Raw genomic sequence first — 16098 nt, 5'->3', positions numbered from 1 at the left:
TTTAACCTGAGTTTCTTTGTATAAACTGAGCTAAACATGACCACACTATGAGTGATAGGACCAGAGAAGGCGGTAGAGGTCAGGGGTCTCAAGTGCTGTCAGGGCCAAGCAGGTGATCTAATGAATGTGGTAGGCTGAGTGCAGACCCTGGAAAATCCCAGAAACAGTGGTTCTCAAGCTCAGCTGCATATTGGAACCAATGGGGAACTTCTCTGCCTGGGCTCCACGTCAGACCAATTAAAGCAGAATTTCTGGGGGCGGAGCCTGAGCATGGTTTTTTAAAAATTAAAAGAACACTCTTTCCCCCAGTGATTCAAATGTGCATATCACGTTTGAAGACCACTGGTCCTGACGGACACTTGTGGGTAGCGAGCATGCCTATCACCTCCAAAATAAGTCAGCGACTTGCCACACAGCAGGGGTTACAGGATAGCCTTCCCAGCCTGTTGTACTGTGTGGTAACCTGGTAATTGTTCTTTGCACAAGAACTTTTTTATCTTCCTAAATCTTGAAGGCTGGCCCCAGGTCTGATTCTCATGGTTAAAACCCCTGTCTCTGTAAGCCCCATCTGCTTTGCCTAGTGGGCCATGAGCTGTGGCAAAACCAGAGGGCTGTGCATGTGTTTTGTGCCTGTGTGGATCTTAAGTGGAAACTGATGAGGTCATGCCAGGGGAAGGGGGCCTAGGAGCAAAGGATTCTGGGATTCTACCTGCCATTCTCTCCCTACCCTATTCCCCATCTCCTGTCAGCTTGTTGAGATCCCCAAGCATACCATGCTTTTTGATGCCTCTATGCCTTTGCACATCTCACCCCCTGGCCCAGGGCACCCTCTGTTCCACTCTGGCACAAAGTTATTATATTGTCATTATTAGTTTACATGTTTGTCTTAATTCAACAAATAGTTATTTAGTGCCTATTATGAACCCAGCAGAAGGAATGCTGGATTTATGGTTTAAATATCCTGTGAGCTCTTCAAGGCTCAGAATCACATTGGATGCATTCGTGCCCTTGGCATTTGGCATGGGGCCTGGCACATAGAGTTTTCATAGAGTTTTTATTATATTTTCGAAAGATGGAAGGAAGGATGGGAGGATGGGAGGCAATTCTATCTTGCCTCCATGTTCAGGACTGTGACTTAGAGGGATAAGTTTATGAAAGAGTCACTTTCCAGGTAAGTGGAGTGTGTTTGTAATTTCCAGAAATTTCACAGGGAGATTCAGTTCCCATGGCAGGACTCATCCATGGTTGTTAAATTGTGGATCACTTTCTCTAAGGGACATAGACATTGACTTTCAAAATAAATTTTCTCTCCAATACTGTCCTGAATGGGATCATTAAGCATAGGATGAGTTTGGAAAATTTTAAGTAGTTTGGTATAGATGAAAGGGGTGGTGTAGGAAGCAGAGGGAATGAGTTTGGAAGGATTGGCAGGGATTTGGATTATAAAGGACCTTGAATGCCAGGCTAAGAAGCTTTAGATCTGCCCTGTGGGCAGAGAGGAGGACCCCGTGGACACTTTAGAGGAGGAGTGGCAGAGGCACACCCAATGGGTGGGTAAGAGCATCATTGGGGTCGGCTCCTTGAACAGATCAGATCAAATCACTCTTCCTTCTGAGCAATCTCTCAATCTTCGTTCCTGCCCTTGCCATTTGCATAATTTACTTTTAATTATTGCTTTCATTATTTTCACAGCCCATCCTGGCAGGAATAATCTGATGCAGGGTGGGATTAAACTGATGGCACCTCAGCAAACCTCGTTTGTTCATATTGTTAACCCATGTATTTTTCAGAGAAGATTTTATTAAAAGAGATCACCTGGGGTTTGCTCCTAGCTGTATGTTCTGGAGACGGCACAGCCAGCAACTGTCCCTTGCACCTGCCTCCTCTCTGTGGGTACAGTTTTAAAAGCAGGTGTCATTCGGAGCTTAGGGAGCACCAGTTTCTAATTAGTTGCTTGTTAAACCACAGGCCTCCAGACTGGGCTACTAAAATTACTAGTTTATTTAGTGAAGAAACACTAATGGTATTTTTTTAACCCTGAAAACAAGCATTTCCAGTTCTTTGCTGATGCCGCATTTTTCTGAGATGAATGTTATTGTTACACATTACTGTTACTATTTATGGTGCCCGGATCTGTGTGGGTTCTTTGCAAAGGTTATTATCTTGTCGATTTCTCACGGGATTTTGCAAATACTGCTTTTCCAGAAGAGGAAACCTGTTCTCAGAGAACTGAGTCACTGCCTAAGGTCACATAACCTTATGTGTGGGCTAGGCTGGGATTCAGCCCAGGACTGGCCCACGTCCTTGTTCTTTTCAATAGCTTTTTCACTGTCACTTGCTTATTGCTTTCCATTTGCCAATGGACCATGCTTTATGACATAGTAATTTGTATTTTTGTTTAAAAGCATCTGGAAAATAATAAAAATAATTTGAAAATATAGCTTAAGTATATTATGTATTAAACAAAACACCACTACTGTCAATTCACTTAAAGGAATTCAATATTTTCTTTTCTTTTTTTTGAGATGGAGTCTCACTCTGTCACCCAGGCTGGAGTGCAGTGGTGTGATCTCGGCTCACTGCAACCTCCGCCCCCTAGGTTCAAGTGATTCTCCTGCCTCAGCTTCCCGAGTAGCTGGGACTACAGGCGCCTGCCACCAGGTCCAGCTAATTTTTGTGTTTTTAGTGGAGGCGGGGTTTCACCATGTTTGCTGGGCTGGTCTCAAACTCCTGACCTCAAATGATCTGCCCGCCTCGGCCTCCCAAAGTGCTGAGATTACAGTTGTGAGCCACCGCACCAGGCCCGGAACTCAGTATTTTCTTGCTAAACTAGTGAAGTCTCAAATTCTAAGATTACCCCAAGGGCAAAAGTTTAGTCCTTCAATGATTATTCATGGTGCAACCAGCCCTCCTATGCTATATTTATCATTTTGTTAATTTGGTCATAGTCTGTTCTTCCTTCCAGGAAAATGCAATTGTGTAGAATCACTTTCGATCAGGGATTTGTAAACGTCACATTAATCTGGATTTTGACTCTCTCACTGTTAGCTATTCATAATACAAGGATTGAGTTTTCTTTGATCAGGCATGAAGAAAGAAATGGGCAGGCTTATAAAATCATTCATTCATTTATTCAACAAGCATTTTCTGAGCACCTCCTGTGTGGGGTACACCGGGGATAGAGCTGTGAGGCTAACCTAGATGGTCTGCTCCCAGGAAGCCTGGATTTCAAAGGAGGTAGGTAGGTGTCACACCAGTATACAGACAAAGAAAACAAGTGCAATGAGGCCAGTAAGTGTGATGATGGGGACAGTAATGGGAGCAATGAGACATCATGTTTTTCTTGAGGTGCTCACTGGAGAGTGGAGAGACAGATGCTTAAACAAAATAGATACAAGCTCTGGCTTCTAGACACCTGCAGGTGTAACATTTACTATTTTGATCATTCTTGCGCAACCCCATGAAGATCTGAGAAATGTAGCAGTTTGTCATTTGCTGAGGTCTAAATGATCTTCCACTGTTAAAGAAAAGGTTTTGTCCTTCCGTAAAATAAGTTAGGTGTTAACAAGTAGGCGAGGTAAGTGTTTGGGGGAAGTGGCGAGTCTTTCCTGCATGCACGGACTCACACATCCACATAGATCTTATTTCGGTTATTAATGCAACAAACCTTTATCTTAGTGTCCGTTATGATCTGTATGCCTAAGAAGAGCTAGGCTACTCATGCCTGTTTCTGAGAAGGGAGAAAAAGATACATAAATAATTATAATACAGTTGGCCCTTGACCGTCACCAGGCTCAGGTCCAGAACCTTTGGGAATCCTTGAATTGACAACTGTTATGCACCTATTCATTGGTCAGCTGTGCTCATTCACTAGTTAAGTGACTTGTTAATTCAAACCTGCCTCCGGGAGGGGGTGAGTCAAGGTCACGCAAAGGCGTTTAGCACTGTCATCTCATTTCACGACCGTATGATTAGGATTATTATCTTCATTCACACCGCACATGCCACGTGACCTTCAGGACTACCAGCGCCAAGGGTCTACTGTACGCCATCCCGAGTCTGATATGCCAGCATGAAAGGGCATGGGAACAGCAAACAGCTCCCTTGCTTGGGGGCACTTTGTCACACCTTCTTGAATGAGGGGATATTAGAGCTTGGTTGTTGCAGAATGAGAGCAGCTCATCAGACAGAGAAAGGGAAAATCATTAGGCAGTGAGAACCAAATTTGCAAAGGCAGGAAAGCGTGAAAGCACTGGCTATATTCAGGCAAAAAAAAAAAAAAAAAAAAAAAAAAAAAAAAAAAAAAAAGAGACAGAGAGAGAGAGAGAGATTAGAAACGTGAGGAGGGAGGGAGTAGTAGGAGATTAATTGTGGCACGTTGGAACCAGACTGCGAGAGCCTGAATGTCAGGCTCAGTGATCAGACTAGATTCCATGGCAGTGGGGAAAATAGGGTGTTTTTAACTAGACAGTGACATCCCTGTTTATTCATTCAACACTCTACAAACATGTATTCAGCCTTCACTGTGTACGGGGCACTCTTCTAGGAGCTGGAGTTACAGGGTTTCAGTAGAGGAAAGATGCTCATTGCGAGGTCCCCACTTTCAAACAGCTTACATTTCAACAGCGGGAGACAGACAATACACAAGTGAGCAAATAAGTCAACAATGAAGGGCTAAGATGATGTGTTAGTGCCTGGGAAACTATTTGAGAATGGATGATCAGAAGTGGCCTGTGAAGGTGACATTGGAGTTGAGACTGAGTGTTAGAGAGGAGGCTGTCATGCAAGGAGCTGAGGGAAAATCTGTCAGGCACCAGGAACAGCTGGCACAGAGACCCTAAAGCAGGGTGAATCTGGTGTATTTAAAGTTCACCAGACACAAAGGTAACATGGCTGAGGTGGTGGGCAAGAATAGGAATGATAGATGATGCTGGGGGCTGACTTGCAGAGGCTGGAGTAAGAGTATAGATTTGATTCTAGGGTCAAGTTGACATGAGTTGCTTGGTGACATGGGCTGCTTTTTGGCTACTCTGTGGACTGCATGGGAGAAGGGCAGGTTATTCTTGCCCTTCCTGGTTATTTTGGGACCTGCAGGAGGCATGGTGATGGTTTGAACAATCTCTGCAGAAGTGGGGAAAGAGGAAAGAGGGCAGGGTCAGAGTGTTTGGAGGCAGGGGTGGCATGATTCCTGCTGGGTACAATAAGGGAGAAGAGGGAGAGAGGGATCAAGGATACTCTTGGGATTTTGGCCTGAGTGACTGGATAGAGGTAGGGAACACAGAGGAGTACTGATCTGTGCCACACAAATATCCTTGGGGGACAGTCCCGAGGATAAGCAGGGTCAGGGAGAACTAGAAGGCTTCAGGGCCAGTTGGCAGATGAGAAGCGTGCCCTCTGAACAAAAGCACTGGGCAGGGGAACTGGGAAGGGAACTGACCAGAGAGACCGTCATTCCTGCCTCTACTCAGCAGGTGGGAGAAATCAGTGGGATCTGATGAGCTAAGAAGTTGAGAAACTCAAGAATGACGGGGTTGAGAATGAAACAATGAATTTACATGAGAAATGCAACAGGAAGACTAGATTCCAGGGGAAGAGACGAAGTCCAGTTTTAGATGGGTCAACTTTAAGACACATGTCAATGCTCAGCAAATGTCGGCTGTTGTCATCACTGTTGTCACCATCATCACTGATTTCATAGCCATCAGCCTGTCAGTGGTAGTTGAGGTCATAACGGAAGGTGAATCCGCCAGTGGAAAGCCCAAGAGAGGAGGGTAAAGGAGGAAAGCAGCTCCCACCTCCACTTCATTTAGAAGCCAGTGCAAAAGGCATTTTGCAGCACTCAGGGCTCACTTTGGTGATGAACGTGGATTGACTTGAAAGTGTCTTAAAATTGACTGCAATTTTAGAAGGTAAAGAGTAAGCCTTTGGTTATATCTAGCAATCCTGAGGTCTTCCTTACATGAAAGTTCTTACAGACACTCTGGGTAAGATGATGACAGGCACAACACAGTTAAAACGTTTTCATGGAGAAAAATGGATGTGAATGGCAGAATCTTAAATGCATTAGTTTTCGACATTGTGAAATTAATTGGCTCCCAAATATAGCCGGCTTCTGCCTTAATTGGAGTTCTCAGGAGCCTCCAGCTTTCCTGCTACCTTTGGCCAATGTTTCTGGGTTTGATGGTGAATAAAGACTTCTTTGTTTAATTAGAGTTGAAGCATGCTTTAAGAAGTTAGTAATCTAATTAAAATTATATTTCCAGTTTCTATGAAATAGAAGGGAGATCAGCAAATGTCCTATGGAGCCTGGTGTCTACCGCGCAGTGAGCTAGAAACAGAGTTTCGGAGTAGAGTAAGAAATGGTCCCTGCTCTCAGGCTGCTCGGGGTCTGCAGCTGGAAGGTAGACAGGGCAGCAGTGATGTCAACACAAGGTGCTAGGAGAGCTCAGATGGGAAAGTGTCACCTTACTCTGCTTAGAGAAGGTGACAGCTGAGGGAGGCCTTGAAGGACACCAGGAAGAAAAGGGCAGAATACCAATCTGAACAGAAGGCTGGTTAGGAGAACTTCATGCTGGTCCAGGGGGAGCCAAGGAGACCTGAACCACAGCACCGATCCTGGGGACAGCTGTGAGAAGTGTTTTACCTCTCCCATGGTGACTGATTGGGTGTGGGCGAGTGAAGGAGGAGGATAAATCGAGAGAGAGAAAGTCGGCCGGGCATGGTGACTCATGCCTGTAATCCCAGCACTTTGGGAGGCCGAGGTGGGCAGATGACGAGGTCAGCAGTTCGAGACATAGTGAAAACCCGTCTCCACTAAAAATACAAAAATTAGCGGGTCACGGTGGTGTGCGCCTGTAGTCCCAGCTACTCGGGAGGCTAAGGCAGGAGAATCGCTTGAACCCGAGATGCGGAGGTTGTGGTGAGTCAAGGTTGCACCACTGCACTCCAGCCTGGGCAACAGAGCAAGATTCCATCTCAAAAAAAAAAAAAAAAAGAGAGAGAGAGAGAAAGTTATAAATCACAGATGGTTAGAAATCCAAGGGAGGGAGAGAGAGAGTTTTAGAGGCAGAGGGTGAGGGAAGAGCCTGCAGGCTTCCCATCATTTCACCTAATTTAGAAAAGAGGATTTGTGACTATGAATCAAACAAGATTCAAAAAATATAACACAGCTATTACAAGCCCTTTGCTTGTAAGCTGAGCCTTGAGAGACTGGATAAATGTTTGACCTGTGCCACTGTTGGAATATCTGAGAATGAGCTGAGTTGTCACGTTCCAGTCAGGAAGGAAGGCGAGTCAGTCCTCTCAGAACGCTGAGGAGGGAAGGCATTTGTCGTTTCTCGGCAGTCACCTTTTCAGGTAGTACAAGAGACTCACTCACCTCTCGTCCTCACCAGCCCTCCCCCAGTCTCTTTCCCTGCTCCCCTCTGCCTTCTGCTGCCTTCATCCTCTCCTTGCTGAGCGAATGCACACAAGCAGCTGAAACCTGGACAGCTGAAATGCTCTTCAGAGCTGTCACTGCATCCCGGAGGTGCCTGACCTGCCGTCCGCAGGCTGGGCTGGGTGCAGGAAGCGGGGTATGATGAGCACCCGCGATTATCTCAGTGCTGGGGTCTGAAGTTTTGTTTTGTTCTTGCTTTTATAAAATTTAAAAAATTGTATTATGAAACATTTTAAACTTTCAGAAAACAATATAACGAATATGTATGCACTCCCCACCAAGATTCTGCAGATATGAACCGTTTTGCCATATCTACTTTGGATCTCTCACTCTTTTGCTTCTTTTTAAAATAAATCATTTACTGATATGACATCCTTTTCCCCCTACCCCTAGAAAATCACTATGTTCTTTTACTTTTACTACGTAGGTATATTTATCAACAAAGTGACTATTTAAAGTGTCCCTTTTTGTATAAACGATACAATATCATTTTATATAAATGATACAATCCATATCTCCTTTGGCAACCAGCCTTTTTGCTTAACATTATCTTTCTGATATTTATCCAATATGATATGTCTGGGTCTATGTTGGATCCACATTTATTTTAACTGCTGTATAATATTTCCTTTAATAAACCTCAATGATATTATAAATAAACTGGGATTATAATATTTAATATTTCCCTCAATAAACTTCAGTTTTATTATAAGCAAAAACTAGGGTTTATTAAAGGAAATATTATTCAGCAGTCCCTCCTCATTAGGTTACTCTTACTAAGGAAAAGTCAAGTTGTTCTTTATCCCTGCTATTACAAGCACAGCTGTGGTCAAGGTCCTTACATGTGTCTCTCATTCACATGTGTGAGTTCCTCTGGGGTCAACACCTAGAGTGGAAATAGAAATAGGCATCTTCCATTTTATTGGTTATTTTTCTCACATCGGACTTTATCTCTTCGGTTTGCTGCCTTATCCCTTGCACCTAGAACAGTGCCTTGTAAATACTCAATAAATATCTGTTAAAAGAATGGATACTGACAAATTACTCCCCAGAGCGATTGTACGAACCTACCCTCCCACCAGTTTATATGAGCATTTCCATTGCCAACATTCTTACCAACACTTGGTTATGAAACTTATCAATCTTTGCCAATCTGAGGCATGTCAAATGGTGTCATATTGCTTTAATTTGCATTCTTGTGATCATTAATGAGGTTTACGGCCTTTTCATAGATTTATTGGCCATTTGGATTTCTTTTTCTATGAATTATCTGTTCATATTCTTTGCCATTTTTGTTTTCCTAGAGCAGACATGCTCTAAGAAAATTTGTAGAAATTTCTTATTTGTAGAAATGCTGTATTTATCTTGGATAAAAACTCTTTGATGATTTGATGAGTTATACATATGGTCTCTTGGGCTATAATTTGTCTTTTACCTTGTTTTAATTTGCCTTTTGATAAATAGAAGTTTTCAATTTTATATGGTCTTATTTTTTGTTTGCGAAGAATGATGGTTTTATTCCCTTTTTAATCCTTATACCGTTTATTTCTTTTTTTACATCTCATTTCCCTAATTGTGAGAATTAGGAGTGTGGACATGCTTGTCATGTTCCTGATTTTTTTTTTTTTTTTTTTTTTTTTTTGAGATAGAGTCTCGCTCTGTTGCCCAGACTGGAGTGTGGTGATGCAATCTCAGCTCACTGCAACTTCTGCCTCCAGGGTTCAATTGATTCTCCTGCCTCAGCCTCCTGAGTAGCTGGGACTACAGGTGCCCATCACCATGCCCAGCTAATTTTTTGTATTTTTAGTGGAGACAGGGTTTCACCATGTTGGCCAGGATGGTCTCGATCTCTTGACCTCATGATCTACCCTCCTCGGCCTCCCAAAGTCTGGTATTACAGGTGTGAGCCACTGTGCCTGGCCGTTCCTGATTTTAAAGAAAATCTTTCTTACGTTTTACAGTTGAGTATGATGTCAGCTGTGGGGTTTGGTAGGCATCTTTTATCAGGTTATTTTATACCATCCTTGCAATCCTAGGATAAACCTTGGTAATTATATATTATTTTTCATGCTTTACTGGGTTTATTTCTAGATATTCTCTTTGGTTCTTTTCTTAGATTTATTTTTTTCTTTCTTAATCATTTCTTCCCTGAGGGTTTGATGTTCTTTCTTTTAAATTTAAATTACTTTGAATATTCTTATTTCAGGATTTTTTGGTTTGCCTGGTCTTTTTCTAGGGAGAGACATCTTTTAATACTTTTCACAGAGTCTCTTTATTTTGCTTTCTTTGATTTCCATAGCCATCGAATCACCAAACATTTATTAAGCAGCTACTGTATGCCAATAGAGGAGGATAGTGGGGAAAGGGGGAATCTCTGGACTCCAAGAACTCATTTTTTGGTGAATACGATTAGTGCTTTCTGTCTGCAAAACCCTTGCACAGCAAAGCAATCGGGGGGAGTTGCCAGGAGCCCCGGTTTTGGAGTCAGATGAATTTGGATGCAAATTCTGGCCCCATCAATTATTAATTATGTCACTGTAAGCAAGTTAGTAAGTTACTTCATTATTGTAAGCCCCAGTTAACCACTTCTCTTAAAGCAGGATAGTAACAGGATCTATCTTATAGACTGCATTTGAATATATGTGATATAAAATGTTTAGCACAGTATCTGGCACACAGCGAAAGTCAACCAAAAATAGCTGTCATTATTCATGTCCATTTTTCCATTTGATCCTCACAATTGCTTTACGAGATAGATTATTGTTACCACTTGACAGATGTTGTCATACAAGCATGTGGGAAAATTTAGTAAAATGTTGTAAAAATGTTAGGTCTTATTAATATATATAAAAAGGCTTTGATAAATGTAAAACACCATGCAAAGGGAAAGAAATGTCATTTTCTGGGATGGTTTAAACCAGAATCCTTGTCTGCTTTTAGTGGTGTCATTACACCACTAAATTCGAAATGATGTCAAAGACCTGGAGAAAGAGCCTAGCACATCTTATAAGGAGGGAGCAGAGAAAGGGTTGCAAATATCATTTAACAATAGTGTTTAGGTGTTATTGTTACGTTTTAAAAGCCCATATAATGATGTAGTCAAATGTTTCATAACTATTTGCATATAGCCCCAATTTTATTTTAAAATGTATGGTTTATGCGCATACAATATATTGGAAGGAAACACACCAAATGTTAATCATGATGATCTCTGACCTGTAAGATTATAATTTTAGCTTTTTTTCATTAAACTTTTCTGTGCAATCCAAGTTTCCAGGATGAGCCTGCTCTGGCAAGGAAAGGAGGGAGTCAGGGCCTTCCAGTTATACCTGTGTGAGGACAGGTTGACGTCAAGTCCCAGAGGACTCAGTCCCAGTAGGACCCCTAGTTACAGGCACCCACTGGAGCTGGTGGGGGGCTTTAAAACAGGATTTCTGAGTCCTCAAGGCCAGAAGAGGAGTGAAATCTTGTCTTTTCTCTTTCTGCAATCCAGTTTGATATAAATGCTCTTAATTGGCCTGATAACAGTGGCTCACGCCTATAATCCCAACACTTTGGGAGACCAAGGTGGGGAGGATCACTTGAACCTGGGACATTGAGGCTGCACTGAGCTGTGATCGAGCCACTGCACTCTGGCCTGGGAAACAGTGAGACCCTGTCTCCAATAAAAAATAAAAAATAAAAAAAAAAGAGAGAAAAAAGAGGTCTTAATTATATGGACTTTTGTCATTGAATTTGTTTGATCATTTCAGCTTGTCCTAAGAACTGGCCGAGATTCTCTTCTCACACTCCACCATTGTGAGTCTTCCTCTCTCCTTCCTCTCATCTACCATTCTCCAAGCAGGGAGATCTAACTGAGTTGGCCAAACCACCCTTTGTGTAGAGTATTTCCTATTGGCAGTCATTAATAGCTCGGTTTCAGCCAGTCACTAAGAGACTGGGTTATGCAGGTTACTACCTAAGGCTGCTTTTCCCAGAAGCGTCCAGGAGAGGGTCAGGGTACCTGGAGACCTGTGGGATTGTGCTCAGTCCAGGCCTGGGCAGCTGGCATTCACCGAGCAAGGCTCTGTGCTCTGTACACGACACACATCATTTCCATGAGCTCTTCTCCCAGTTCATCCAGGTACCTGAGCCAGAACCCCTGGAGGTTTCCATGAATTCTCAGTGAGTCCTCTTGAGTTCAACTCCTAAAGATCTCTCAATTTTGTAATTATCTCCATCTTTACCACTTTTGTCCAGTCGCCTTCTCAAGTTTGGAGAGCTCTAAGAATCTCCTAACTTATTTTCTCCTCATCCACTCTTAACCTCCGTCCGTTTCATTCTCCTTACAGCAGCCAGAGTGATCTTTTCAAAACTAAAATCTAATTGGATTAAGTTCCTGCTAAAAACACTTTAGTAGCTTTTCATTTCCCCACAGGAGAAAGATAAAATTTAAAAAAAATTTTAAATGCCTGACAAGGCCTTGTCTGATCTAGACTAGACTAACTGTTCTATAAGTGGGGTCCTTGAACATTCAAGGTTCCCCAATATCTTGTCAGGATATCTATGGAGTCAAAACTATTGTCATCATAATAATGATAAGGCATCCCTTGCCTTGTTGTTGTATTGACTTTTGCAGTGATGGTGTAAAAGCAGTGATGAGTAAAACTGCTGGCTGCTTAAGACAGAAGGCCGGGTGTGGTGGCTCATGCCTGTAATCCCAGAACTTTGGGAGGCTGAGGTGGGTGGAACATGAGGTCAGGACTTCAAGATTAGCCTGGGCAACATGGTGAAACCCCATCTCTACTAAAAATACAAAAAAACCCAAAAAATTAGCCGGGCGTGGTGGTGCATGCCTGTAATCCCAGCTCCTCAGGAGGCTGAGGCGGAAGAATCGCTTGAACCCGGAGGCAGATGTTGCAGTGAGCCGAGATTGCGCCATTGCACTCTAGCCTGGGTGACAGAGCTAGACTTCATCTCAAAAAAAAAAGACGGGGCACTGAGGTGGACTCGCAGTCATTATTCATCACTGCCACGTACTTCAAAGTTTAAAACAAACAAAATGCCAGATTCACTTAAGAAGGTCCTTGATGAAACAGTAAAAAACCTTTTTTTAAATTAAATCTCAGCCCTCGAACACACTTCTTTTTAATATTCTGGATGATAAAATGGCAAGTAGGCTAAAGCACTTCTGCTGCCCACTGAAGCACAGTAAGGCTCTAGTGATTGTTTGGGTTGCAAGCTGAATGAGCCCCTTTTGTCTTGGAACAATCAGAATGTTTTTCATGGAAAGAACAATTGGCAGACAAACTATAAGTTGTTCAGGTTTGTCCATTTGCAGACATGTTCCTGAAACTAAAATAAGTGAGCTTTTCACTTCGAGGAAAACAGTCAACAACATTTGCACCAATGATAAAATTTGAACTTTTAAGCAAAAACTGGAATCTCTGAAAACTCGTATCTGCCACCATGAGCTTGACAGCTTCACAATATTTAAAAACTTTTCTGTTGAGGTCAGTTGGTGATATTAATGAATGTGATTTTCTGATGTCGTATAATGAAATGCACAACATTTGGAAGAGGTATATAAACCAGTATTTTCCAAGTGTCTCAGGTATGATGTTATATAGTTTGGCAGGGGTAAAAGATCCAAAGCACAAGATGAACCAATGGATTTATTTATTTATTTATTTATTTGTTTGTTTGTTTATTTATTTATTTATTTTTGAGATGGAGTTTTGCTTTTGTTGCCCAGGCTGGGGTGCAATGGTGCAAATCTTGGCTCACCACAACCTCCACCTCCCGGGTTCAAGCAGTTGTCCTGCCTCAGCCTCCCAAGTAGCTGGGATTGCATGTAGGCATGCACCACCATGCCAGGCTAATTTTGCATTTTTGGGAGAGTGTTCTCTTTCCCTGCAACTATGGTACCCACTCATATTTTCTCGCTTCCATAGGCTCCATGTTAATATATATCACACATGTTCTCTACTTTCAGATTTAAATTCTTATTATGTCCCTCCTTGATCATTTCCCCTTTGTACCTATTTTACAAGTTTCACCTCCTCCGCTGTCCTCTGTGTTATATTAATCACCACTTGTCTGATACAAGAGAGAGGAAAAACTAACTGACACTTTCAATGCTTAGGGAGCCAGTTGATCAATCTTTTCCGTGAGACATCATACATTTTTAAGAGGGTTCTCACATACCTCTTTACAGGCTCGGATGTAATTTAGTCTGTGGTTTTTTTCCTGCTCAGGAAGAAAAGCATCTGCATTTTGTCATTAATGAGGCCGATTTTCCTGTCTCTTGTAGTTGGAAATCACTGAGATGTGTGCTTATTTTTTGCATCTGCCAAACTTGCCGTTTTAATGGTACATCATCTTTTCTCTGACTCCGTCCTCTTGAAGTATAAACTCAGACCTTACCGATTCACAGGATCACTAGGAATTGGCTTTATTATTTGATTTTCCTTTGAAAAAAAAAAAAGTGGGTTATCTAGATCTATCAGCCTGCCGTACTACTATGAAAGGTTTGACAAGATTTTCTTTTTGAACTGTTAAGAAAGGCTTTGTAATAGCATGGGCTTCCATGCTGTCAGCTGAGGAGGTGGGGAATGGCGCTTCCACTGGCTGCGAATGATTCTGGACGAGGCTCTTTTCCTCCCTGGATTTAGTTTTCCTATTTGTGAAGTGAATGGGCTGGATGCTTGCGAAAACTCATCCTACTCTAAGACTCTGTAATCCAAACACATCCTGAGAACCTGTTATGTACCCAGGCAGTGCCTGGTACTGAGGAGGGGTGCAGATGCAGGAGAAAACACAGCCTAAGAATATAGTGTTCTTAGAAACAAAATATTTAAATCTACCAAAACCTCAGGTACAATACAGAATATTCATTTTATATATATAATATACGTGTGTGTGTATATATATATATATATGTATATAATAAATGTCTTCCAACCTGGGTCAGGTTTCTTGCTGCATCCTGGGGTGTGGCAGAGGCAAAAGAGAGGAGTGTGTAAAGGTCAACCCTCAAGAACTCATAGGCTCGTAATGGACATAAATAGAATATGCAGCCCAAAGCTTGCTGTGTAGGACCTTGGATGCAGGTAAGGATAGAACAACGTCCCCTGAGGCTATGGGGCAGAAGGGGTCAGGTTGGGAATGGTGACAACATCTGCTAGAAGAACCTGGGGAGGCCTTCCTGAAAGAGATCCTTTATTATCAAGTCTGAAGTATGAGGTCCAACGCTAAGCACTGCAAGAATTCAGAGAGGAGAGAAATCAGTGTGCTGATGTCATTGAGAAAGGCATGAAGGAGGATGGGGAGAGAAGAGCCACAGTTGGCATCAATGCTTCTCTGCTGAGAGTGCAGAGGGACCAGTGGCTTCCTCTGGAAAGCAGGCAGGCGACCCAGGGTATCAGGAGGCTAGTCTGTTGGGACAGGGCCCTCAGAGAGCCCTCTAGTGTCCCGCAAGCCCTGTTCCCAGCATGCTCTGAGGCATTTAAATTAGTTCATGGGCATTTTAGTTCCATCTGAAATGGGGCTTGAATATTTCTTTCTTTTCTTTTCTTTTTTTAAGTAGAAATGGGGTTTCACCATGTTGGTCAGGCTGGTCTTGAACTCCTGACCTCCTGAACCCGCCTCAGCTTCCCAAAGTGCTGGGATTATAGGTGTGAGCCACCATGCCTGGCCTTGTGAATATTTCTTATAGTCCAGAAAGGCAGGGGTGAGACGGTGTGGGAGAAAGAAACTGGAGAACATATTACTTCTGCTCCAACAAGAAGTCTAGTCACGGCGCAGCTAATTTTAACCTTGCAGTCACTTAGCTTCCTCCTGAGGATGTAGGGTGGCCTGGTGCCATTAGCATGCGCTCTCTGCCCCAAGCATGTTAGATCATTACCCAGTGCTTCGGTGTTTCACAAATGGGACAGGTGCCACTCAGGCAATTTCCCAGTGAATGGCTGAGCCAGGTGGAACAGGAAGATAGCTGGCCTGACTGAGCAGAGAGAGCTCATACTAATCATTAGGTCTTTGAACCTTGCCATGTTACCAGTTAATGGTAGAATAAAGTGAAACGAGTAGTTAGATGGATTCCAAGCCACTGACTGTGCTTCCCGCTTGAGCACATCCCATCTCCTCACTATGTACAGCCAGCCGAGTACAAATTCAGTTACCAGGAAGGAGGGCAGTGTGAGATTGTGATACCTACAACCTTAATAACTACCGTTGACTGAAAACATTCATAAGTAGGCCCTTATTAAGTGCCAAACCCTGTGCAAGGAAATTTGCATTAAAACACGTGTCCTCACAACTGCCCTGTGAGGCATGGACAGTGTATCAGCTCCACGTTAGAGATGCAAAGGTCCACATGTAAAATGGTGCAGTGACTACCAGGACCACCTGATGGTGTGGCAGACCTGGGACAGCAGCCACCTAGGGAGTTAGGAGCTCTGGTTCTTCTCATCCTTGGCCCAGGATGCTACCATTGCCGGCTGGCTGGCTGGCCCCAGGTGAGCCATTTCTTCTGTCTGCAGCAGGTAATCTGGGAGGATGAGCATTCTTGGGTGCTGATTGCTATGGGATTGAGTTTAATTCTTCACCAGCCATTAGACTTGGTCATGTGATGGTGTGTCTTAAGATGTGGGTCACGGTTGCAATATTTGTGTAACTGAGAA

At 42.9% G+C, this 16098-nt stretch overlaps 1 protein-coding gene across 5 annotated transcripts in view; it reads left to right on the top strand.

Moving 5' to 3' along the window:
• Positions 1–16098, top strand: part of LOC105487164 (tubulin tyrosine ligase like 11) — a 273149-nt gene that overhangs the window by 144117 nt on the left and 112934 nt on the right. The window contains exon 1 of one of the 5 annotated variants that reach the window (XM_071078279.1): positions 7338–7356. The exons of the other annotated variants lie outside the window; for them this stretch is intronic. The gene's annotated coding sequence lies outside the window, so the exon portion shown is untranslated. Of the gene's footprint in view, positions 1–7337; positions 7357–16098 lie in introns of those variants that run through there. 5 annotated transcript variants of the gene reach the window in all.

The sequence above is a fragment of the Macaca nemestrina genome, chromosome 14 (genome assembly GCF_043159975.1).
Source record: "Macaca nemestrina isolate mMacNem1 chromosome 14, mMacNem.hap1, whole genome shotgun sequence".
In the NCBI taxonomy this organism is placed as follows: Eukaryota; Metazoa; Chordata; class Mammalia; order Primates; family Cercopithecidae; genus Macaca; species Macaca nemestrina.
The sequence above is the reverse complement of the archived record's forward strand: the minus strand, read 5'-3'. Positions and strand labels throughout refer to the sequence as shown.